Genomic DNA, 26275 nt, shown 5'->3' with positions numbered 1-26275 from the left:
TGGGGCAGGTTTCAATGTACGGCAGTGACATCCACCCATCAGCTGAGCCCCAAGCTGAACAAGACAAATTGGTGAAGCACTCAGGTTGAATAGTAAATGCATATGGTGTTTCATTTGTAAAAAGTGTTACAAATCTTACTGCTGCTCGCTTCCTGTCCCCTCTGGTTGCAACTGATGTGTCAGTCAGTTGTGACCATGAGACCCAAAGCAGCAAAGGATGATAATAGATTGCTTGCTAGATTATCTGCATGTATTACTACTACACTTCACAGAAAGTAGGTGATGAGTAGTGATACAATAATCTCAAAGAGATGCAAAATAATTCAGGGTTGATGCAAAAGTATGCAGTTTGAAAATGGACCAGTGGAATGCTGCTATAATGTTTGAACAGTCCATTTCAAGCCTGATAAAGTTAGCATAAGCATTTGCATCCGCTTAGAATTATTTGCATCTCATTGACTATACCTACTGATAATTTGATTTCGGTAAACGCTGGAGGTCATACACTGTGAAGTCTCTGAAGACATGTTTGCCTGTAGCTGTGCACCTGTCCTTACAATGGAGTCTTGGCCTTGAGAAATGTAGGGGTTTATGCAATACATTATATGAGATGCATTACGCTTTACTCATCGTGCGTAAAACTTTACGCGCGTATTTCTGCTGATTGCCAATTTTCCTCGCCAAGCAGTTGTTGGTCAAAACTGCTCACAAATGGCTCTCTTGTTAGTACAGAAATTTTGTGATCTAGAATTCCTGGCGGCTCTAGTCTTCATTCTAGACATGTGGAAGGGGTCCGATGGTCCAATGGTCCTCTCTGCAGCGTTGATTACTCTTTGGAATTTGGCAAAACTGCCACCAGCTCTCCTTACTGGCGCTGTGCCTATGATGGTTCAGCAATTTGTCTTCTCTTCTAAAGGTAGAACCAGTGTTGGCCATACAATTACAGGCATACACACCAGTTAAAGTGGATCTGAGATGAAAAACTAACTATAACTATAACAAGTAACTTGTCTATATATCTTATCTAACGTTTAGATAGTTTACACAGCAAATCTAGCTGCCAACAGCTTTAATAGAATATGATTATTTCTTCCTGTGATACAATGACAGCAGCCATGTTGTTTGTAAACATTACTCACGGGCAAGCTTATCTGCATCTTCAGCACTCTTCCTGTGAAAAAACCTAATCCCCCTCCTCCCCTCTGCCTCTGAAATCTCTGGCTAGTAATACCTTCCCCTCCTCCTGCCCAGACTGAGCTCCCATGAGCCCTTGCTACTGTCTGAAAATGCCAAGGCTCTCTGAAAAGCTGTGGGTGAGGCTTGTTTAGTTTATAGGGAATAAGAGTATTAAAACAAAAACAAAACAAGTATTCGACTTGAGGAATGCCCTATACACAATAGGAAAGGAACACAATTATGAAATGAGTAAAGGTTCATCTCGGATCCACTTTAAACCAAGATACAAGCACTTCTGTAATGAATACAAGCATTGGGTTATAAGAGCTCAGTGCAGATTGTGTAATTGAACTCCAGAGAGTTTTGATTTCAGTAAATTGTTGCTTTGTTGGATTTTGTGCTTTCTGTGACTTCTGTACAGCCATACTGATAATACTAATAATTATGTAATTCTGCAATGTTCAAATTAAATTATATCTTTTGTTTAGTCACTACCTGCAGTTTTAGGATCTTGGACTGGTATGCCTTTCTTTGCTCTATATCTGACACATGAGTTCTTTGCTTGTGCACACAGCTCCTTCACGATAGCTGTAATTAAGATAGGGACAACGTTTTCGGGGAAATTCTCAATGCTTGGATTGTCCCTGAACTGGAGGATCCCCTCTCCACACTTCAGCCATCTTGGTACGCCTTCAGTTTGTTTAGGTGATGCGAGTCCCTGTGATCTTACAGAAACCAGATGCTACTGAACGTGTGCTTTTTGCTGAAGTGTAGTCCTTTTGTTCTAGGCCACAACCTAATGTGGAGCAGCCGTTTAGTGTAACCACACACTACCATTAAAACACTGTTGTAAACACAACGAATGCGAGTCTCTTGTCCTGAGGTACCACTTTTTTTTTTCTTGTTCCCTTTAGTTGACCATAAATGTATTTTGGCTGCATTTAACAACAAAGAATATGTTTTTGTGACTGTGGTAAGGGCACCTCATTAAGCTTTCCCGAAGCAGACTGGTGATGCTGCTGGTTCAGAATTCTTTACAGAATGCCTCTGAATGGACATTATAGCCAGAGATGGGAATAAAAATGTATCCTAAAGTTTAAATAGGTAAGAGGCACCCTAATAGGCAGATGACTTGTGTGTATGTTAAATTTAGAAATAAAGAAACTGCTCACCTGAGTCAGTAAACCACTATATTGTAAATAATAATAGTCTTATTACTGAAAAGAGTGCTTTTCAGCATGGGAGATTTAGCTGAGATGCTGTCAATCTGGATGCAAGTGAGGGGCATAGCTGCCACTTCACCCCCCATTCTGAATGGGGTCTTTGGGTCAGCTGGCAGAGGGGGGTCAGTATAGCAGGCTGTTGTGGTCAGTAACTGAAAGCCTGCCCGGCATTTTAAATGTGCAAAGTGACAGCTGTGGTGATGTGACCATCCCTGTTTTAAAAATAAATCTGTCCACACTATGTGTTAACGTGTGCATTTTAACAGATGATTTGAAATCTGTTGGTTTCAGAAACATTGTACTGCGCCTGTGCAGGACACTCCTGCCAGCGCTTATCTCTCTAGAAATAGGACAACAGCAGAACTGGTAAAAGATTTATTCAACACAAAAGGTAAGCCAACGGGCTTCAGGGATACTCGCCCGCCCCCTCGGGCCAATTCAAAAAGTTGTGCCTGCACAGCAGCAGTGAGTGCGAGCCTCTGAAAGACTTTCTAAAAGTTTTTTTTAGAGGTGCTCGTGCTCACTGCTGCTTCAGCCCTACTATAGACCTACTATAGATACACCAGGCACCTCCACCATAGTAACCAGACTTTGCATGGCAGTCACTGGAAGCAGCTGGGGTTTCTCTAGAGGGAGAAGGTAACGGGGCTGTTTCCCCGCTTCCCTGCTGCGGCTGCAGAGACTGCTCCCCCGGTATTTATGCCTCTGTGAGTAAAGTCATAGGAGCCAGACAAGGTGAGGGAATCAATAGAATAACAGAATCTAAGAATGGCGGTCATGTAATCAGTGCTAATGTTTGGATTAGGGCTGAGCGTTACATTAGCCCAGATTTCTTGACGCGATTATAGAAAACCACATTTCCTGAAAAGTATTAATTTAAAAACTGGCTGTAGGTCTGTCCCGCATGTCAGTGCGCATGCGCGCGCGGCCACTGCACGTCCGCCACCAACAGCCACCCGCACCCCGTCCCCATCCTCCTCCTGTCCCAACACATGGGCAGCAGTGCAAAACCACGGACAGGAGGAGGATGACACAGGAACACTATGGGTTTTATTATATAGGATTAATTAGTATTTATATAGCCCAACATCTTCCGCAACACTGTACAGAGTATTGTCTTGTTGCTTAAATGTCCCTCAGAGGGACTCTCAATCTAATCCCTACTATAGTCACATGTCTATGTATAGTGTAGTGTATGTATTGTAGTCTAGGGCCAATTTAGGGGGAAGCCAATTAACTTATCTATATGTTTTGAGGATTTGGGAGGGAACCAGAGTACCCGGAGGAAACCCCCAGAGACACGGGGAGACCATACAAACTCTGTGGCCTAGCTGGGAATCGAACTGGAGACCCAGCACTGCAAGCTAGAGTGCAATCCACTACCCCACCATGCTGCCTGACAATGTCAAATCCCATTCTGAACAGCAACACCATGATCTTGATGTTATCTGTCAGTGTACTGGGCCATTTGGCTGAATACACTTCATATGCCCTTGGTTTCAGGTGTCTGTCAGGTATTTTATCTATGCTAAACGCTACAAAGTAGCAAGTGTAACCTTTGTGAAAGTTTTGCAGTTGTTTATAGTATTTGTAGCTGTTTGCGGGATTGCAGTAGCTGAGACTGGTTTAGCTTGTAATGCTGTTGTATATTGAGTTCATTATGCATGTATCACACTTTGTTACTAGCTAAAGCAAACTCCAGAACAAGTGGAACAAGTCTTTCAAAGTCTGGCAGCTTCTAATGCAAGTCAAATTATCCTGCGTTTCTGAAGTCCTGTTTTTCACCCATTTACTACCACTGTGGAGATTATAACCAAAAGTAATATGTAACCACGCTGATGAAGAGGCATAGGTCACCCTCCATCGGCTTAACTCCATTACACTAATGACAGGTGCCTGTGTGCCAGGGGCAGCCCGGCACACTCCATAGAGTTTCATGAGTGTGGCGCTGCCCTCAGTACACTGTCATGAGTCAGTGCGTCTAACCCACTTTGTACCGGCTGAATGCAGCCATGGTCTGAAATGAAAGAAGACGTATAAGAGGATTCACTTTCACCTTAGGAGAACTTTTGCAAGCTTAAAGAGACTCCGTAACAAAAATTGCATCCTGTTTTTTATCATCCTACAAGTTCCAAAAGCTATTCTAATGTGTTTTGGCTTACTGCAGCACTTTCTACTATAACAGTCTCTGTAATAAATCAATGTATCTTTCCCCTGTCAGACTTGTCGGCCTGTGTCTGGAAGGCTGCCAAGTTCTTCAGTGTTGTGGTTCTGTGATGAATATCCCCCTCCAGGCCCCTCTCTGCACACTGCCTGTGTGTTATTTAGATTATGGCAGATTCTCTCTTCTCTCTTATCTTTTACAAGCTGGATAAATCGTCCTCTGAGCTGGCTGGGCTTTCACATACTGAGGAATTACAAACAAGGGCAAAGCTGTTTGCAGGAAGAAACGAGCAGCCTGAAACTTCAGTGCATGAGAGCAGAAGGGGGAAAGAAACACACAATGATCTCTTGAGATACAAAAGGAAGGGTGTATACAGCCTGCTTGTGTATGGATGTATTTTCTATGTGTGGACATACTGTACATCAACCTACTTCCTGTTTTGGTGGCCATTTTGTTTGTTTATAAACAAACTTTTAAAAACAGTTTTTAACCACTTTTAATGCGGCGGGGAGCGGCGAAATTGTGACAGAGGGTAATAGGAGATGTCTCCTAACGCACTGGTATGTTTACTTTTGTGCGATTTTAACAATACAGATTCTCTTTAACAGAGTTAAAATAGCGACAAGTGTGGTTTAATTGCACACAGACTGATGTGATAAATGACAGGATTCGGCTGACCTGGCAGGGTTGCAGTTACAGCACATGCTCTGTCCCACCTGCGGTACGGTGCTCTATTGCGCTCTAGAGCTGCTGTGCCCCGAACATTCTGTGCATGCAAGGTTTGGAAGGAATTATGACTGCCTATGCGCAGAACACTGTGGGGCGCAGAACACTTTGAGGCGCACCTGCCATGCACAGCCGCTTGGTAGCTGCGACTGAGGAGCCACACAGACAGGACATGGTGTACGCTGTAGCTTTTAAAGGGGGGCCACAGCAGTACTTAAAAGAGTAAGAAGATTCTTTTTTTTTTTTTTTTCTTTTTTGCTGCCTGGTTCCAGTGTACTTTAAAGACCCTGTCTAGCATGGAACAGGAAATAAATGTATTCCGAGGCACCTGCCTTGGTTTACACCTGAGGTAAAATGTGGACCTCCTAGCATTTGTTTTCAGAGCTAGAACAATGTGACTCGCTCATCACGCTGGATATGCACCCTGCTGGTTTGCTGTAAAGACAAGGCAGATTTTCCCCAGACTATATCTGGCTTGCTTGCAAAGGGCCAGTTCATCCAATGCAGATGAAAAAAAACATTTTTACGAGGGTCATCTGGAAAGTAACAGCCACATTCATTTAATCAATGAAGGAAACACTTTATTTTATTTTAGACACACTGGGCCTGATCCAATTCACTCTTTCTCCCAAGTCAGTGTTTCTCACACCTGTCTGTGTGACTCCCCAACGCTGCATGTTTTGTAGGCAGCCTCCCCTATGCACAGGTGGGGTAATTAGTGTCTCAGCATGGATTCCATGTAGCTGAGACACTAATTACCCCACCTGTGCATAGGGGGGAGGCTGCCTGCAAAACATGCACCGTTCGGGAGTCACGAGGACAGGTTTGAGAAACACTGCCCTAAGCTTTCGCCTAGTAGATTGTTTTTCATCCTCTGTTTACAGTAATTTTTGTACTCTGCAGTTGAAATGATCAAAAAAGTAGGTGAAAAATTGGATGTTCCGAGGATTTTCTTGCTTGCTGATGACTTAGAGAACCCAAGGCGGGTATTTTACATCTTAAGAGAACAGATAGGCATGTCCTTGCACAACGACATGCCTCTGTCTCGCCCTTGCCGCCTCTGGTACCCCCCCCCCCCCCCCGGGTCTGCTGTGCCCCCCCTGTAAAAATCGCCAGGCTAATGACAATGCTTGTCACTAGTCTTGTATTTACCTGCAGCCGGTCAATTAGTCAGTGCTCTAAGTCAGTGGTCTTCCGGCCAGCATAACATGTTTTGTTGCATTGCAGTTCCACCTTTATCTTGTCCTAACCAGTTTTATCTGGTTCATGAAGGCCAAAGCTATTGCCCAGACAGAGGCGGGGAGCACTGACTAATTGACCGGCTGCAGGTAAATACAAGGCTAGCGACAAGCAGATTGTTATTAGCCTGGCGCTACAGGGGGGCACAGCAGACCCGGGGGGGAGACTAGAGGCGGCAATAGCGAGAGACCGAGGCATGTCGTTGTGCAAAAGACATGCCTATATGTTCTCTTAAGTTTTAAAATACCCGCCTCAGGTTCTCTTTTTAAAAGGTATTGATAAGAAGTGAAAATATCATGTTTTGCCTCACGGGAAGGGTTTTTAAACCCTCTAACTTCGCTCACCACCATAGTGGGTAAAATGAATTGCAGCAAAACATGAGGAAAGGATCAATAATAATATTTGAGCTACAATCCTGTTATAATAATTATTTAGGCTTGCAGAATCAGAGTTTAAGGGTTAGTAATTTATAGTAAGCTTGCATCAACATTTCTTTACCAAGTGTTGTAGCAATATCACCCAACGAAGAGGGGACTCCGTCAGTCCTCGGTAGGGGAAAACTCCTGGCGACACAATCCATCACGTCTGTTGGTCTCAGCAAAGTCCTGGATCCAGCCGTTTTCCCAACCCAATTACTGTATACTACCTAAACTGTAACACACGCAAGCGCATATTCGGTCGCTGTCATAGGCATGTGATCACAGTACAAATCTATGCTATCCGCTTTTGCGCAATACAACACAGCCAGGTGTGAACACCTTTTGTCCAGGCAATAGCTTTGGCCTTCATGAACCAGATAAAACCGGTTAGGACAAGATAAAGGTGGAACTGCAATGCAACAAAACATGTTATGTTATGCTGGCCAGAAGTTAACTCCAGCTCGAGGGTAACTCCAGAGGCTCAAATGTAACTTTATAGATCTGATGGGATGTGAACAGCAATCTAACCTATACATATAATACATATAGTCCATACAGTACATATGTCACATGTGTATCACATCATCTAAGAGAAAACTATGAGAAAAAGTGAATCTGATCGGGTCCACTGTATCTTCTGATTATTCCTCCACATAATAGCTTCAGTGTTCTCCCCAGGCTCTTTTAGCCAGGTCTTCCTCCCGGCTAGTTTTGGTGAGCACACAGCTCTCATTGGCTCACTTTCTCATATGCTCTAAGCAGGGTTGCGCACAGAAGCTCTGCCCCTGCATTCTATCATCTTGCCCCACCCAGCTACTTTTTCATGCCACCCGACTGGAAAAAATTCTGGGGAGAACACTGAGCTTCCTTTACTTACTACTACTTTTTTCAAGGTTTGCAATCCCTTTGTTATGGCAGCATCACACTCACCTATGAGTTGGAGGGATTGGGGGGGGGGGATTGGCTTTATATTAAAGCTGCTGAACAAAAAGTTACTGACATCCTGCAGTCATGTGCAAAGCGGTGCATGGAGAGAGGAGATTAACATGACAGATTCAGGTTAAGTGACACTGAAAGGAATACCTTGCATGGCAGATAAAAGCAAAAGGGGAGGTTACTCTCTGGATGACCCTTGTATGTTTAGCTTACTATTTGTTAACCCTTCTTCCTAGCACAACACACTGTGTAGATCAATTAAAAAACAAAACACTGATTTGTTTTTCAGTATTTTCAGTATCAGAAGTATGCTAATTGCGGTACCTGAATCACATTTCGTATTTGAGTTGAATTTTGCCTACATGTGACATTTGGCTCACCTATAGTGTTTTCTTAGAAATTCTGCATATAAGTTATGAATACATCCTGTGATAGTCTTGTACAAATACCAACAAATATGTAAACTGGGATACATTGTGCCAGTCTAGTGTGAAGATCGTGCTATTTCATTAGTAGCTGTCATCTGTATTCATACCAGGCTCTCTGTGGTGGAAGTCTATCTTTGTTTCCAGACACCATTGCTAGCTCCGGCTCATTGTATAGAACAATGTTACGTGATTTACAGCTTGTATGTGGTGATGCATATAGTAATAACCTGAAACCTGCTGAATGAAGTAAAGTTTACCTGCTGAGGTGGATAGAGTTCTGTGGGAAAAGTGGTGGGACTGTATAAATGTATAAAAATAATAATTTCATGAGGTTTTAAATAAACTACATAAATACTGAGTAACTAAAAGTTCCAGAATAGAGAATAACAGCCATGTGTGTTTCACCATCTCCGTATTTTCCATGGTTTTATTGTGTCACTGATACGGCCAAACAGCAGTGGAGCTGGCATAGCTGAAGTACTCCCCTGGTGGTCATCATAGTATCCTGCACAGGAGGATGATCGACCAGCTGGTTTAGCAGACATCAGAATTTTTGCTACCAGCTCATGGGCCCAAAGATTGTACCACAGCAGTATGACATTGCTGCAGTCTGATGGGAACAGGAGAGTTCTTTGTGAGACTATTCAAGAAAACCCTGTAGACCAGCTAAGGTCTGATCTCACTCTAGTTTGTCCACCACATTGCCTGACCTGATTTCTGCTTCTCCACAATATTGCCTGATCAGGGGTTGACCAGACAGGGTTTAGGTAATATTTTCAACAAATACAGGTTGAGTTAGGCATGATTCAAGCAAAGCATTGGATAAACCATGGTGAGGTCATGCAGATGTTGAGGCTAGCAGTATTCCTGCAGAATGGTAGATAAGCAGAGGTCGGGTCAGGCAGGAATAAGGCTATACAGTAGACAAGCAGTCAGTTAAGGGCCAGTTTCCACTACACGCAGATTGGATGCAGAAAAACTGATTCCAATGAAAGTCTATGGGCCTGTTTCCACTAAACGCCATTTTTCTGATGCACATTTTCCCATAGGCATTCATTGGAGTCAGTTTTTCTGCATCCAATCTGCATGTAGTGGAAACAGGCCCTAAAGGGGATATATTTAGAATTACTGGTTTCTACTGACTCATTTGCATAGATAAAAGCACTGTATTTTTCTAACCCTTCCAATGTCAAAACATAAAATGGGACCTCACATGAGTTATTAGCAGGGCTAGTGCACTATGGACATGATTCACAAAGCTTTTTCACCTGTTTTCCTTGGTTTTCACCTTATCTATGTTACATTTATAAGCTTCCAAAGAGCAAAAACATAATCGAATTAAGGTAAGAAAAGTAATATTGAAATTAAGTTAATCAGGAACAACTTACTTTGAGTGATTATTTTGCTTGTAAATGTGCTAAAGCGTTATTTGTATCAATTAGGTGATAAATAAGTCATTTATGAAAAGTTTTGTGAATAGAGCCCAATGTTACCCATCAGGTCACATGTTGGTTTACATATACCTTCAATGTATTGTGGGATTGAATGCCATTTAAGAGTTGAAGTCTGCAGTTAAAAGCAGTCATGGGTGGCTCCTGCTGAGTTGTGCTCACCTGCCCAGAAATACATACATGCACCCTACCAGCACTTGTGTGGAACTGGGGAAGCTGGTGAATGTTGAGACGGGCTGAAAAACATTTCTCCTTTCACCTAAAGAGCACTGCACAAATTTAAGCACCTCATACTTTCAGCAGATCTTACAACTCTAGTTCATGCCTTCAGCATATGATGGTTGAACTACCGCAGTGTTTTCTATACAGGTCTTCCAACCAAAGACCTACACTGCCTGCAGCTAGTACAGGGTGCCACTGCAAGGCTGTTAACAAGTCAATCCCGCCATTGCCTCATAACACGATCCTTTGCTCACTCCACTGGCTACCAATAAAGTGGAGAATGCTATTTAAAATTGACAATTAAATCCTTGATCAATCTGGGTCCTGGATATCTGAAGGTTTTTGTTGCAACTGCATCACACCTCCCACAATTTTAGCTCAAAAGGATCTAATAACTTGGTCACCCCCAGAGTCCACCTCAAAACCTTTGGAGACAAAACCTTCTGCCATGCTGCCCTCTACACTTTGGAACTCCCTGCCACACCCAATCGGGACATCTCCATCCATGGAGGCATTTAAGTCCAAACTGAAAGGTCACCTGTTTGTTATGGCATTTATAAACACCTGGCTATTTCTTCTGTAACACAGTCCAGCCTGCAACCTTGTGTTGATCTGAGACATATCTATGCGCTTTGAGTCCTATGGGAGAAAAGCGTTTTACAAATGATATTGTACTGTGTTCTCTTTTACATGTTTTTTGTGTAAATATCTGTCATACTGCCGATTGGAGAAAAAAAAACTGTAGATTTCCCCCATGTACAATCTGTGAAAAATACTTGGCATAGTTTTCCTCATAAATCTGTATATTTCATCACTTCCTGATGAGATATAGCTGACATGTGGGCAGACCGTGACCTTCGTTTATGAAAATAGCACGCAAGGTTACAGGGACATAGCTAGCATAGTTTCCACACTGCGATTTCCATGCGATAGCATGAGCGAGTTATACAGAGAGCAAGAGGCATCATGGACTTCATGTAACTATACAGAGTCATAGAAGATATCAGAAGTGTATTTATGTGGATAGAGATCTTCTCTAAACTCACGGGCCCATATGCAAGTCACATTTTCTCCTGAGTTATCTCCTAGGTGATATTTTTACACCTTGGCCTCAATTCACTAAACTTATCTCCTGTCTTTAATAACTCTTCTAGAGTTGTTACCATGGTGATAAGGCATGTAGTATTCAGGAAACATTTTACCTCAGGCAAACCTAAAGTTAACTCTTCTGTCTTTAAACTCTTTAATCCTTAAAATAACTCCAGAGTTAAAGACAGGCTGTTCATTAACTGCGTGTGAAAATAACTACAAAGGAGGTAAATTAACTACAGAGGTGGTAAATTAACTACAGAGGAGGTATCGTAAGGAATGAAGAGATAAGATAACTCTCTTACTGTGTGGAGGTAAGTTTTCTCTTGCCTTATTATCTCCAGCATGATCTTAGTGAATTGAGGCCCTTGTCATAAAATGCTTTTTAAACCACCAGCAAGCAAGAAAATTTTCTTTCACTAAGGTTTTATTGCAAGAAAGAGTAAGAGTAATACAAACAGTATATGCATAAGAGAATTGCAATTTGACAAAAAAATATGCCACATCATCTTGCATATATTAATTGGTGTAGAAAACCCCCAATGGGATTAGTGAAAATATACAAACAAATTTTAAGTATTATGAGTAAAAATTTAGAAATCTAAAACATCCTAAACCATTGAACCACAAATTTCTAGAAAAAGCAGAGTAGATGTAAAATAATACTTAGTATCTATACCCCCATGCTCAAGGACAATTATAGGGAGCTGAGAAAAGAATGGAAAGAGACCAGTTTTGCCAGGCTAGCTGGTATTTAGGGATGGAATCTTGAGATAGGTGGAGGATATAATCCATGGTGCGTATAGTTTCCACCCTCTTTAAGATTTGTTCAGTGAATATTCCTGGTTGTTTCCAGTTCCTGGCTATCCCCCATAAAATAGAGCAAATGACAGTATGATAAATTCGCTTCCAGGCTTTCGGAATACTCTTATTGGGTGCTAATAACAATACATGCTGAGGTTCTAATATAATGGTGACAGATGAAAGGTTACTCAGATCCCTAACAAACCAGTCCCAGACATGCTTCACTGCCGGACATGAACAAAATATATGTTTAAAAGTACCTTCCTCTGAGCATCCTCTGAAACGGAGGGGAGAGGCAGAGGGAAATATCTTATGGATTTTAGATGGGGTTCTGTACCACCGGGTGACAAGTTTTATGATAGTGTTTCTAATCATGGGGGTTTTTGTAGCATTCACTATCATAAGCCAGTCTCCTGCATCTAAAGTGATTTGCAGCTCTGCCTCCCAATCAGTCATAAATTTAGCTTTCTGATCATACATCATATCTAGCATATGTGAGTAAATTTGTGAGATATGTCCCTTGCCTTCTATACAGGTTAAAAAGAAATTTTCATAAAATGTGCAATTAAGCCTCCCAAAAGGGCCTGTATTCTTATGGAAAAAGCTCTTAATTTGGATGTATCGAAAATATTCCTCATCAGGAATGTTTTTATTAAACTTAAATAGGGAGAAGGATGTAAATTTATCAGCTATCCAAAAACGATTGGACGTGGTTAGTGAGTTAGAGATCCACCAGTGAAATGAGGAATGATCTAAAAAGGCGGGGGGAAAATCTGGGTGACCTATAAAGGATAGTCTGGGAGGCCTCTCTGAGCAAAGCTTCATCTTGAACCTGTGTATATACCAAAGTGAGATATTGTCCAAGACAATTAGGTTAAGGGGTTTTAAAAATTTAGGAGAGCGTTCAGATAGCGAGGGGATTGAGGCAAGATTATAAGGGAGAACTGAGTCTCTTTCAAACTGAACCCAAGGAGTATGGGAATCTGAATCAAACCAAGGGAGCATCTGTGTGAATCTAGCCGCTAAAGAGTATAACCAGACATTAGGTTGTGCTACCCCCCCTTTAACCACTCTTCTATATAAATATATACTCTTAAATCGAGCAGGTTTATTGTCCCACACAAATTTATTCATCACTTTTTGAAACTTATTGATAAGGGTTCGTCCTGGGTTGATAGGAATTGCCCTAAGATAATATAAGATTCTTGGTAAAAAAAACCATTTTAATTGCGTTCACTTTTCCTAGCCAGGAGATTTGATATTGTGACCAGTCTTTCAGTGTGGAAGATATTGTGTGGAGTAACGGCTCAAAGTTAGTATTAATAAGAGTGTTAAAGTGTGGGGGTACCTTAATTCCTAGGTATGTGATATACGAGTTAACCCACTTAAAATCAAAATTGGCTTTATATAACTTGACCACCGTCTGAGGGAGATTAATTGGTAGGGCCTGCGACTTGGAAACATTAACTGTTAGACCCGAGAGTTTACCAAATTGTTCCAAAAGCTGAAGTAATATAGGCATGGAAGTAATAGGTTGTGATAAGAACAATAATGCGTCATCAGCATATAGACTAAGTTTATATTCTTTATCAGCTTTAACATAGCCTTTTATATCAGGATTTGTTTGGATGGCCAGTGATAGGGGTTCCATAGCTATTGAAAATAAGAGTGGGGAGAGGGGGCAACCCTGTCTGGTTCCTCTGCTAATTTGGATGGGCTTAGAGAGAAGGCCAGGTAGTCTTAAGGTCCGTACACACGCCGGACTTTAGGCAACGACGGGTCCGTCGTTGCCTCCCGCTGGGTGGGCGTGCCAGCGACAGTCCGGCGTGTGTACGCTCTGTCGTCAGACTGATACGGCTGTTTCTGAGCGATCCGCCCGGCGGATCGCTCAGGAACAGCCGTATCAGTCTGACGACAGAGCGTACACACGCCGGACTGTCGCTGGCACGCCCACCCAGCGGGAGGCAACGACGGACCCGTCGTTGCCTAAAGTCCGGCGTGTGTACGGACCTTAAGTCTAGCTTGGGGTAGGTCATATAAAGCCAAAATCGCTTCCATAAAAGATCCATGGATTCCCATTCTATTAGTCACTCTGTAGATAAGGCCATAAGACCGAATCAAAGGCCTTATGGAGATCAAGGCCTAATAACAGTAGCCTTTGGTCATTCAATTGAGCGTCTTGAAGGATATTACATACTAGCCTGGTGTTATCGGTAGTTTGTCGTTGGGGTATAAACCCAGATTGGGATGGAGAGATTAAATTAGCAATCACCCGAGAGAGACGACTGGCCAGGATCTTGGAGAAAAGCTTCATATCGTTGTTAATAAGTGAGATGGGCCTATAATTTTGTGGTAGTGTGTGGTCTAGGTTTGGTTTCGGTATAAGAGAAACAAAGGCGTTTGTTAGCTCATTAGGAAATTTAGTACCTAACAATGCGTCGTTGAAAAGCTGTTTTAATTGTGGGACTAGAATTTGCTCGAATTTCTTAAAATAAAGGCCTGTGAAGCCGTCTGGACCTGGAGCTTTCGAGTTTTTGAGAGAGGAGATTGCATCGCTAATTTCTCTAGAGGTGATGGGTGAATTTAAAGTCTCCAATTTGTCTGCTGTCAGAGAAGGAATGGGTAACGAATCCAGCCAGTCGTCTATCTCAGGTAAGGAGGGACTATAAGGGGCAACAAAAAGGCGAGAGTAATAATCTTCAAAAATTTGCATTACCTTGTGGGGAATGGATTCTAACATCCCATGTTTATTTTGAAGCTTATACAGGTGGGGGGTTCTTTGAAATTGGGAGAGCTTTCTGGCAAACATAGTGCTAGGAGCATTGCCGTATAGTAGAAATTTTGCCTTTGCAAATTTTAGGGATTTCTCAACTGCTTCTGATAAAATTTGGTCTAGAGTTTGTCTTTTTTCTCTGATGCTGATGAGCGTTGGCCTATCCAGAGAGGAGCCATGCTGCTTATATAAAGTTTCTAGTTCAGAAGTAAGTTTCAAAATTAGAGCTAATCTTTCCCTCTTTCTCCTAGCCCCCATCTGTATAAGCTTTCCTCGTATTACAGTTTATGTGCTGCCCACAAAGTACCATTAGAAACTTCCCCGTTGTTATTTAAAATAAAGTATTCTTCTAGTGATTGTTGCACCTCACTGAGAATAGCTGGATCCTGTAACAACAAATCATTCAATCTCCAGTTGTCAAAAGAGAGAGGAGTACCCATTGACCCCAAATTCCCACTGATTATCTGATGATCGGACCAGACGCAAGCGTGAATCACTGATGCTTGTGCGTTGGACATCAAGATGGGAGACAGGAGTAAATAATCTACCGTAATCTAGCATAAGAGTTTTGCGGGTTTGAATAGTATGTATAACTCCTGTCTCCCATGTTGAAAGCCCGCCAAAGATCTGTTAATTGGAAGTTTTTAATTAATTTCTGAAGAATTTTAGGGAAAGTTCTACTGCTGTCGGAGGGGGTACTTCTATCAATTAGTGGATTGCTGACACAGTTGAAATCTCCCCCTATAATAAGATGATTAGATAGATATTTTTCAAGACGTTTAAATAGTTCTTTAAAAAACAAAGCCTGTTGTGTGTGTGGGGCGTAAACATTACATATAGTAACTTCCTTTCCTGCCAAAGTACCTTGCAAAATCAAATACCTGCTCTCAGGATCTTTGTAAGATTTCTTAAGATCAAAGGGTATCCCATTGCGGAATAATATAGCTACCCCTCTGGTTTTATTCGAGAATACCGTATAATAGTTTTTACTAAACGATTTATCCATAACCTTAGGTGTATTGGAAGAGTAGTGCGTCTCCTGAAGCAACAGAATATCCGCCTTTAAAAGCTTATAATGCTTAAAAGCTTTACGCCTTTTGTTAGGGGAATTAAATCCCTGTACGTTATGACTCAAGATATTAAGAGACATAATGAGGAAGTGAATACTGCCTAGATATTGCTAACAAGGGTAAAGGGATATATAGAGAAGGTTGTTCAGGAGGCGCCGAACTCGCCAATATAGAAGTAAAGGGCTGGATATTGGTCCAAGAGCATGGGGGATGGGAGCAGGCAATAATATGGAGAGCAACATTAAATTGTGGTTCAATCAAACCGTACACTAAAACTATTAAGTAACTATAGCAGTATAAAATACTTGAGCAAAATGAAACCACTATAACGGGTAAATACAGTTCAATAGACTTTCAGACAGATGTCCAACCGATATCGGAAAGCCGAATGTCGGAATACCACAGCCCCAAGAAACGTCTGGAGGCTGGGGGGGGAGGGGGGGGAGAGTACAGTGCATTTAGCCCAGCTCGGAAACAGCCGCAACATACTTAAGCTTTCAATTCACTCGGTGTGCGAGGGAAGGGTAGAGTATATAGCTAACCATAAGAATATTACATAAGGCAGCATTTAAAGAGCGGTAGAGAGTTATAAAGCAAACAGGTAATAATCCCTTATACTAGCCGGAGTTCAGGAATGGTCTGAAGATTGCGGAAGGGAGTCAGCTCGAGGAGATCCTTTTTGCGACCATATTGGTGAAGGTGAGCGCCTCTGGGATTGTTGAGGTGTGGAAGTTGCTTTACGCAATCCAAGTTTAATTAGTATTTTTTCCCCTTCTCTTGGTGTTGTAGCCAGATAGGTGACCCCATTATGCAGCACTATTAGTTTGAAGGGGAAACCCCATCGATAGCGAATTTGAGCTTTGATCAGTACAGCAGTAATGTGCTTCATCTTCCGACGCCTCTCCAGCGTTGCGGGGGAAATATCTTGGAATAGTTGGATTGCATGTTCCTCATATTTCAGTTCAGAAATGGTACGTGATGCTTTCAATATCTGTTCCTTAATGAGGAAGTCTTTAAGGCACAAAATAACGTCCCTGGGCGGCTGGTCAGGAGCAGGAGGAGCTCTGAGAGCTCTATGCACTCTATCACAGAGGAATTTGGTGGAATATCTTGGTGACATGTTCAGACAGGTCGGTATAAGATTCAGGCAGACCTCTTATCCGCAGATTATTTCTCCTATTCCGATTGTCTAGGTCCTCAGTTTGTGATTGAACTGCTTGAACCGTATCACATAAAGAATCGTGCTCAGAACGTAGTTCTTTGTGAGCTTTTAATAGATCGTCATATTTAGTTTCTAACCTGTCTGTTCTGCTGCCTAAGGAGGCTATTTCCTGGGTCAGTGAGGCCTCCACTCGTCTGAGTTCGGATTGGAATTTCCCAGCCAGCTTGTTATACATGGCTTCTAAGCTTTCTTCCAAATCTCGTTTTGTGAGGTTCTTACCTCTTTCAGGCTTTGCTTGTGTCCAGTCCTGCCCGGCTTCTGAATCCTGTGACAGAGCAGGGGAGCCGCGGCCATTTTGCGACATGGTGGAGGTTGCACGCGGTCTCAGGAGGTAGTCAGAAACGGAGGTTTGCCGCTTCGCCGGTCCTGGATTCCGCTTCCCAGGCATACACCAATGTTTCCTTTAGGGGTTGTTTGATGTCAGGGCCAAAATCGCTGCTTAGAAATCCCCAAAAGTTGCGAGCAGAGAGCAGTGAGCTCGGAGCTACATCGGCTTGCTTCCGTCTCCTGGTGCGCCGCGCATGCGCCCCCCGCAAGAAAATTTTCAGAATAATTTTGATAGTACTTTTTTTTTAACCAACGTTTGGGTACTTTTTTAATTGTAAAATGCTGAAAAGTTATTTTAAAGAGAAGATGAAAATTATCTCCTAGAAGATAACCCAGGAGAGAAACTTTAAGAGAACCCGAGGCGGGTCCTTGGGGGGCAGATGGGACACAGAGGAATGTTCTCTGCTTCATGACAGGCCTCTGTGTCCCCACACCGCTCTGTTGCTATCTCAGAGGGTAAACAGAGAAGAGGGATTCCCTGTTTAAAACACCCACAAGGGGCATTCCTGCAAGGTTTCCAGAGCTGGCATTGGGCAGCGCTCTCTCTCCCTGGCCATGCCACCTGCCGCTCCCCCGCCTCCCTGCACACTGGGAGAGAGCTCTCTCTTTCCATCGTCGTGACCTAGAGGTCACAAAAGTAAAAGTGGGCCAGTGCGGCCCACAGGAGCGACGGTGGTTTTGGCGGCTACCTGATCCGCCCAGCCCCCCGGATCAGGTAGCATTTTTTTTTTAAATTTTATGAGCCCACCTCGGGCTCTCTTTAACCTCTTGAGGACTGCAGTGTTAAACCCCCCTAAAGACCAGGCCGTTTTATGTAAAAATGGGACACTGCAGCTTTAAGGCCAAGCTGCAGGGCCGCACAACATAGCACACAAGTGATTTCCCCCCCCCCCTTTTCTCCCCACCAACAGAGCTCTCTGTTGGTGGGATCTGATCGCTCTCTGTGTGTTTATTCTTTTTTATATAAATATTTTTGTTCTTTATTTTTTAATAAATTTTGCTATTTTTTTTATTTGTATTACCCTAGGCCCCCCCTCCCTCCCCCCCCGCCAGCCAATCACTGTGATCAGCTGTCATAGGCTTCAGCCTGCAGATCGTAGCACTGTACTAACAGTCTCCATCAGAAACTGAAGGCGGGGCAGAGCTCCGCCCCCCGAGCAGGAGATGCACACGCATCCTGCGCACGATCTCCTGCAAACTGCCGCCCCAGAACTTTATGCCAATCGGCGTTAGGCGGTACTAGGGCTTCCGCCGCGGCCACGCCCATCGGCGTGATGCGGTCAGCAAGCAGTTAATTGCATATGGTCCATGGAGTTGTGTGCAGATTGTAAATGACTGATAAGTAAGATATTCCTATCATTATAGGTGGAAATAATTGTGACTACCTCATTCATAGTCAAGAGATCTAATAAGAGTTCTTGACTACTTTGTTAAAGGGAATGTATTGAGTTTTTCAAAGATGTTTTTATTTAGTTAGTGGTTACATGGCATTTAAATATTATTATATATTTATATTTTTAATCAGTAAAATGTGTAAAACCCCACAAATTAATATTTCACATCTGTTTAGAATTATTGGTTTAAAGAGAACTTGAGGTGAAGAATAATACAAAAAAAAATAAAATCATCATACATACCTGGGACCCAGCCCCCTTCGGACTGATCGCTTCCTCGCCATCCTTTCCGCCTCCTGGATCCTCCGTTATGGCTCCCGGTAACTTCGGCCAGTTGGCACAGTAAGGCGCAAGTCAACAGTAAAGGTGCAATATCGGCACAAATATTCCTGTACCAGTTGCGGAGTGACATGGGCACCAGAGGTTCATGGCCTGACAACCTTTTTGCAAAAACATAGCTTCCTCTGAGGCCAAAAGTGTGCACACCTTATTGCCTGAAACAAGGCGACAGACCTCCCCAGTAATGCTTACACAAGTGGACTGACAGCGGGATGGGGGAGGGAACTCTTATGTTGCACACATCAGTAGGCATTTCGAGAAGAGGCAAGTGGTAAACCCTGCACTATTTCATTGTGTGCTATTACAATAAGGACACTCCTCTACCAGGTGTTTATATTGGGTGTGAGAACTGGACCATGGATCACATGACTAGGGCATTGGTAAAGAAAAGTACACCGTATACACTGGTGCAAATATCAAAAGTTTAAATGACGCAGAAGGAGGGCGCTAATGCACGTATCTGTGGAAATTGCCCATATGCTTTAACCTCTTACCCGCCACATTCTCATGCCCCTATAATGCCTTTTTTGTTTCCACCGTGTCCTCATTCTGTTGTCTGGCTCCGAGGGACCTTGAAGTAGGATAATATTTAAAGTGGTGCCACAGTTATTTCAGCGATTTGTTTACTTATGTCCTGTATTAGACATTTGTTGTTGTTTTATCCCTGGAAAGCTTCTTGGTTCTTGGCCGACCTTCAAAGCGTTTCAGCTAATAAAAAATACATAAATATAAAAATACAAATATGTGCAGACTTCAAAAGCTGATTATGTCTTCATAGTTCTCAGTGAAAATATTGTTGCTTTTTTGATTTGTTTTTTTTCAGTGGCGGAGAAATAGACCTTCTATTGTATAAGGAGAATAGTGCAGCCATTATGGGTTATTAGTAGGGATCATCAAGGTACTAGTGAGCGTGAGCAGATGCAAATCATTTTATTCAATTTCATGCACCTTGGAAATGGACCAATGATACATTTTGTATGTACTCTGATTAGCATCTCATTAACTATACCTAGTTACCAGTTATTTTTTTATCCTATTTAAAAATGATGTGATCTTGTCTTCTTGGATGTTTCAGCAGCTATGAAATTATGTTTTAAGAGGGACTGTAGCAAAGGATTGAACTTTATCCCAATCAGTATCTGATACCACTTTTCCCATTACCTTATCTCAAATAGATCATCAGGGGGGACTGTATGGCTAATATTGTGGTGAAACCCCTCCCACAGTGTGATGTCATGACCATGGTCCTGACAGTTTCCTGTCTGTGAGCCTTGTTGCATTGTGGGAAATAACAGCTGTTTCCAACAGCCAAGCAAACAGTATCTCCATTTGTGCATATGTATAATCTATAAAAAACAACAACAAACAACCTTTTAGCCTATTGCAATGTTAGTGGGTGTGGTTATAAATATTAGCAGTCTAGTTTTTTTCTTGTCTGACAGTAGTAAAGATAATGATGTGCAGGCTCATTGTGAATCAAACAGCATTATCAAATTACATGGCGAATATCAATGATTTCTTGATCTCTCTTCTATTTTTTAAACTTCTTTGCCCCCCCCCCCCCCCCTTTTTTTTTTTGCTAAAGTTCCTCTTTAAGACCTTTCTTTCCATTGATGCTGTTACTCGTTTGTTATTAGATTACCTTAGATTTCTCTACTGCTGACTACATCCAACCAAACCCACTCTTCACTTCAGGACAGAGACGCTGGTTTTGCCACTTCTCCCGAAAGCCTGGCATACACGATGCAAGTTTTCTGTCTGACCAGGCAGTCTGTTTCATCTTTTATCTGGACAACTGCAAATTGATTCTGTAAATTGGTTAAGGGGCCCATACACTTGCCGATTTTCCCGGGGATATACATTCGATCACTGATCGAATCGGCTGTGAAATCGTTGCACAAACGCTGGGCGAACGATCGATTTCCGTCCGAAATTGATCCTTCCCGTCATTCCTGTCCGTGCGAAAGATTTCACTCGATCGCCGGCGGGTCAGGAGTGCGTCGATAGCGGCGTTCGAATGCCCGACGACCGACGCAATACATTACCTGATCCAGCTTGTGCAAGTACCCGCTGTCACCGCTATTTCTCCGCACTGGGCTCCGAGTCCGGCAGGCTTCACTTCTTCCTGTCCCATCAGGAAGTTTAAACAGTAGAGCGCCCTCTACTGTTTAAACTTCCCCGGACAGGAAGTACAGTGAAGCTGGAGCCCAGAGCGGAGAAGAGACAGTGGAGACCGGGGGACTCGCGCCGGCCGGATCAGGTAATGTATGCGGGGGCCCGGGGGGCAGCGGCAGCTCCACAGATTGTGATCGGTTTCATGCTGAAATCGATTCACAATCTGTTTGCAGTAAAGGCAGCCATACGATCCCTCTCTGACCAGATTCGATCAGAGAGGGATCTGTCAGTTGGTCGATCTGATGGCAAATCGACCAGTGTATGGCCACCTTTAACCAGAAGTGATAGATATCAAATATAGAATCAAAAGAACTCTGATCAGTCAGGTCAGAAAATAGGTCAATCCTGTAAGTATCCTATGCATTACTGAGAACTGCTAAAGCATGTACACATGTGCATCCTGTTCACTGCAGAATGGATTGCAGATCCACAGCTATTACTATTTTATACATTATCAACTGATTACCAATATTTTTTCAAACGAACTGACAGTCAATCAAGGTTAAATAGATTTGTGTATGGCTAGCTTTAGAGTGACCAGTGTGGATAATGCAGTGACTGAGGATCTGTCCAGAGAGGGTCAGCTTTTGGGAAATTCTTGTGCGATGAAGCTGAAAGCAGAACTTCTGTTACAACATTTCCCTTTAGCAGTTTAGCCGCATTATTGTGAGTGGTAAGCTCTAGCTTCTGTAAAAAGTGCCAGAATATTACAGTTTCATGTTCCAGTGAGCTGTGCAATGGTGAGCCAGAGTACAGCCTTCCTACAGACTGCCGAGATTGTTCTCTCTTCACATTGAATACAATTCAACACAAGCTTTGTTGGCAGGACCAAGATGCATACCAGCAAGATATGGTCCACTGAGGAAATCATTCTCCACCTTGCATGCACATTTAATACAAATTGTCCTATAGTGTGAAGGAGTTAAAATTATAAGTAGCAGTCTGTGGACATCATCAATTTACAGTATGTTTTATCGTCAGTGCAGCCATCTACCAGAACACTCAAAGGGAACCTAAACTGAGGAGGATATGGATTTTTCCTTTTAAAATAATACCAGTTGCCTGACTCTCCTGATGATCCTGTGTCTCTAATACTTTTAGCCACAGCCCCTCAACAAGCATGCAGATCAGGTGCTCTGACTGAAGTTACACTGGATTAGCTACATGCTTGTTTCAGGTGTGTGATTCAGCCACTACTGCAGCCAAAGAGATCAGCAGGACTGCCAGGCAACTGGTATTGTTTAAATGGAAACATCTATATCCCTCTGTTTAGGTTCCCTTAAAACTAGCTCGGAACTGCCGATAGTTAAAGTGGACCCAAATTAAAAATACAAGATTTCAGAAATAAAATCTATTTTCTAAATTATAATAATAAATAGCAGCCTTTTTTTCAGCTGCATGATGACAAATATAAAATATTTTACATTTATTGGAGGAACCCCTCCCTTCCTTTCAAATTGCCAGGATTTTTCCGGCAAACTGGTGGAGTAGATGGTGTCCGGCAATGGAGGAATTGCTAATGGCTGCCCCTAGTATAACCCTAGCTATGAAAAGAGAAGGGTGAAAAGCATGCCCTGAAATGATCATAGGTTTGAAGGAGTGTTTATTTATCTTTGTATGTGTCAAAGTGGTGCAACTAAATATTTCTAATTAAAAAAAAGTTTGGTTTGGGTCCGCTTTAAGCTACGCTGCACTTGTGACTGTGTAAGCCTGATACGGTGTAGTTTTTAACGCCGGCAGCTCCCGTGCAGGGGACACAGACAGCATTATTTGCATACATCAGTCAGGAGCCATTTTCATTGGCTCCTGACTACTTGATCACTGTGAGCCAATCACAGTGGGCAGAAAATCTGTGAAGCTGGAGACTGGCTTTAATTATCCACCCAGTCATGCAAACATCCGAATAAGGCCTGGAACTGCTGCTATTGGTTTTGTGCCCTCAGGCTTTATGATTAGGAAACACCCAATATTTCAGTAATTCCAGCTGTTCTGCATAATAACACTGTGTAAAAAAATCTGCTAAATATAGTCAGCTTTTTTAAGCTATGTCTACACGTAGCGAACCGGCGGCGATTTGGCTTATCAATCGAGCCACTGATGCGGCTCGATTGATAAGATCCGATAGGTCGGATCTCGCCACCGCCGATTCCCTGCTCGTTCCCCACGAGGGGACAATGGCAGGGAATCGAGCAGAAGATAAGCGGCGCCGGCGGGGACGAGGGCGGATCGAATCCGGCGAGCGGGGATGTGGAAGAGGCGATCCAGCGGCTAATCGAGCCTCCGGATCGCTACGTGTAGATGTAGCATAAGAGCAGTGAAATGATAGACAATAGTGATCATCTTCTAGACACACGCCAACTTGTGAGTTCACTAAGGTCATTTACAGCATATTTGTTTATTAATATAGTGTTGATATAATTTATGTATTACCTCTTCACATAGATCAATGAAGAATTCATGTAAGTAGCTTCCCCTTAGCAGGACTCACAATCTAATGTAACACATTCTGTGGGGGAAACCGATAACCTACAAGTGTGTTTTGGAGTTAAAATTCGACAAACACAGAGAAAACATTGAAATTGCATGGAGATGGCATCCTGGCTGGGATTCATGGCTAACCACTAAAGGTTCCCATACATCTAGCAATGTATGGGCCGATCGACTATGAGACCGATTTCTCTCTAATCGATCGAAGAGAGATCTGTTGGCTGCCCATACAACACAGGCCGATTCCCGATCAATTTCAGCATGAACTCTTTCTGGAATCTGTCTTGTGACATCGCCTGGCTTCCCCCTAAGTGTTAAAGGACAACTATAGTGAGAAGAATATGGAGGCTGCCATATTTTATTTCCTTTTAAGCAACACCATTTGCCTGGCTGTCCTGCTGATCCTTTGCCTCTAACACTTTAAGCCATAGACCCTGAACAAGCATGCGGCAGATCAGGTGTTACTGACATTGTCAGATCTGACAAGATTTACCTGCATGCTTGTTTCTGGTGTTATTCAGCCACTACTGCAGCCAAATAGTCCAGCAGTGCTGCCAGGCAACTGGTATTGTTTAAAAGGAAATCCTCCATATGCTTCTCACTTCAGGTTCCCTTTAATGTTTGAGTTTTGACTTGTATGATCTTTGTGAAGGGCGAGTGAGACCATGCTATGTCCTCACTTCCACCCTCCATGTATTGCCTGCCTCTCTTCTCATTCATCTCTATTATGTGTCAGCATAGAGCTGCACTGCAAATAACCAGGGAACTACTCCTTTAAAGGTATTTGTGTAAGTGAAAGAAAAGAGGTAGTATGCATTTATGAGGTATTTTACATACATTTCATTTATCAAGTGCTAAAATATGTTGTTAAACAAGGAGACCCCTATCTTCTGGAGGGAAACTGGTTTCCAGTAGAATCTTATCTTGATGCTGATTTCACATAGCGGCATAGCTGCACATTGTACAACAACCCACTTTCTATATGGCAGATAGTGGAATGTATAGCATCCTTTTTAGTCTTGCTTTAGCCAAGAATAGTGCTGGCATTCAAACAATGAACATTTCATGAATCTCCAGTTACATTAACCAGTGTGAGCATACATGAACTTATTTCAAGACGTTCGGTGTGAGTTCAGAATAGGCTGCCTTTGTTTCTTATTGAAATTCTGGTCACAAGACCCCTAGCAGAAGTGTTACTCGATTTGTAATTGGGGACAAATGGAAGGCTGAAGCAGCCAGGGAACAGCTGCTGATAGCAAATGGTTACAAGCGAGTTTACGCTAGGCTGCAGTTGCATTCGTAGAGGTATGTATAAGGCCTCATTCACACAGAAGCGTTTTAGTAGTGTTTTCAGCTTGTCTATAAATCACTAACGCCTGAAAAAGCGCTATTGCAACGCAATTCACTGGTAGTGTTCACACTGTACATCGCCAAAATGCAATTGCTCCAAAATCGCTTTCCCATACAGTAAAAATTGCAGGAAAATAGTTTTATAAAACGCTAGCGATGTTGCGATTACCTGTGTGAATGGGGCCTAGACTGTTAGCAGAACATTCACTATATGTACTGTACTTCTAATTTTTTATTTGTGGCTTATATATTGTGTTTATGTAGTGCTGACATTTTCACATTGTTTCACCAACTACATTACATATTTTCTGTCCCTCAGAGAAGCATTAATCCCTCCCATGGTCACAGTGTAATATCCCTGAGTGACTATGTGGGGGTGGCAGAGCGGTAATCACAGGTGTCTGGTAACTACTTTATTTTACTTCATTTCCAGTGGGTTTTTATAGAGCGGTCTTGGCATCTTTATGTCTTTATTATATTACAGAGGCAAACAATCATTTACAGATGTCAAGGTTGTTTTGTGATCTGATGCAGCCATTTTATGTTTTGAATGAAGCATTGAAATTGTGTTTATATTATATGCGGTTTTTTATTATTTTTTCAGCACCTGACATGCTATTTGAGCGAGCATATATGTCTAGGGTTGAGCGCTCTATCATTTTTAGACCGTATTCGCGATCACATGATCGTCAAAGCTATGGAAATATGATCCTGGTGCTCGAGAACGGGTCAGACCAGGGAGTCCCATCCGGAAATTCTCATGCGTTCTTTTTAAAAAAGGCATAGGAGATGCATGTCCATCTGCTTGGTGATCGTCCTCTGCTGCCTCCTCCAACCCCCCCAGTATGTCCATCTGCCTGGATGATCACCGGGCAGCTGGACGTACGAGAGGGGGGCAGTGGGTGGAAATTGTGGGGGGGGGGGGGGGGCAGAGGACGATCACCGGGCAGCGTATAAAAACAGGCTCTAGGTAGGGAAATTATCGCTGCCCGCCCACCTGCAACGCACACGACCACCCGCGCGCGCACCTGCCGCCCTGCTCACTGGCCTCACCTCCTGTCCCAACGGCTTTCTGGACTGCACACATGCGCAGTACAAAAAAGCTTTGGACGGACAGACTGTAAGATGCTGATGATGCAGGGACAGTTAGATTTTATTGTATAGGATTATCAGAGTTGTTGAGACTATATTGATATTATTTCCAATATGGATGTCTTTTTGTTTATGATTTGCATAATGTCCCTGCCATATTCTTAGGCCT

General features: G+C 42.7%; 1 protein-coding gene across 4 annotated transcripts in view; it reads left to right on the top strand.

Moving 5' to 3' along the window:
* TNFAIP8 (TNF alpha induced protein 8) overlaps positions 1 to 26275 on the top strand; it is a 148875-nt gene that overhangs the window by 108496 nt on the left and 14104 nt on the right. The gene's annotated exons all lie outside the window — the stretch shown is intronic.

Source organism: Hyperolius riggenbachi, chromosome 1 (genome assembly GCF_040937935.1).
Source record: "Hyperolius riggenbachi isolate aHypRig1 chromosome 1, aHypRig1.pri, whole genome shotgun sequence".
In the NCBI taxonomy this organism is placed as follows: domain Eukaryota; kingdom Metazoa; phylum Chordata; class Amphibia; order Anura; family Hyperoliidae; genus Hyperolius; species Hyperolius riggenbachi.
This window is presented reverse-complemented; position numbering and strand designations above follow the sequence as displayed.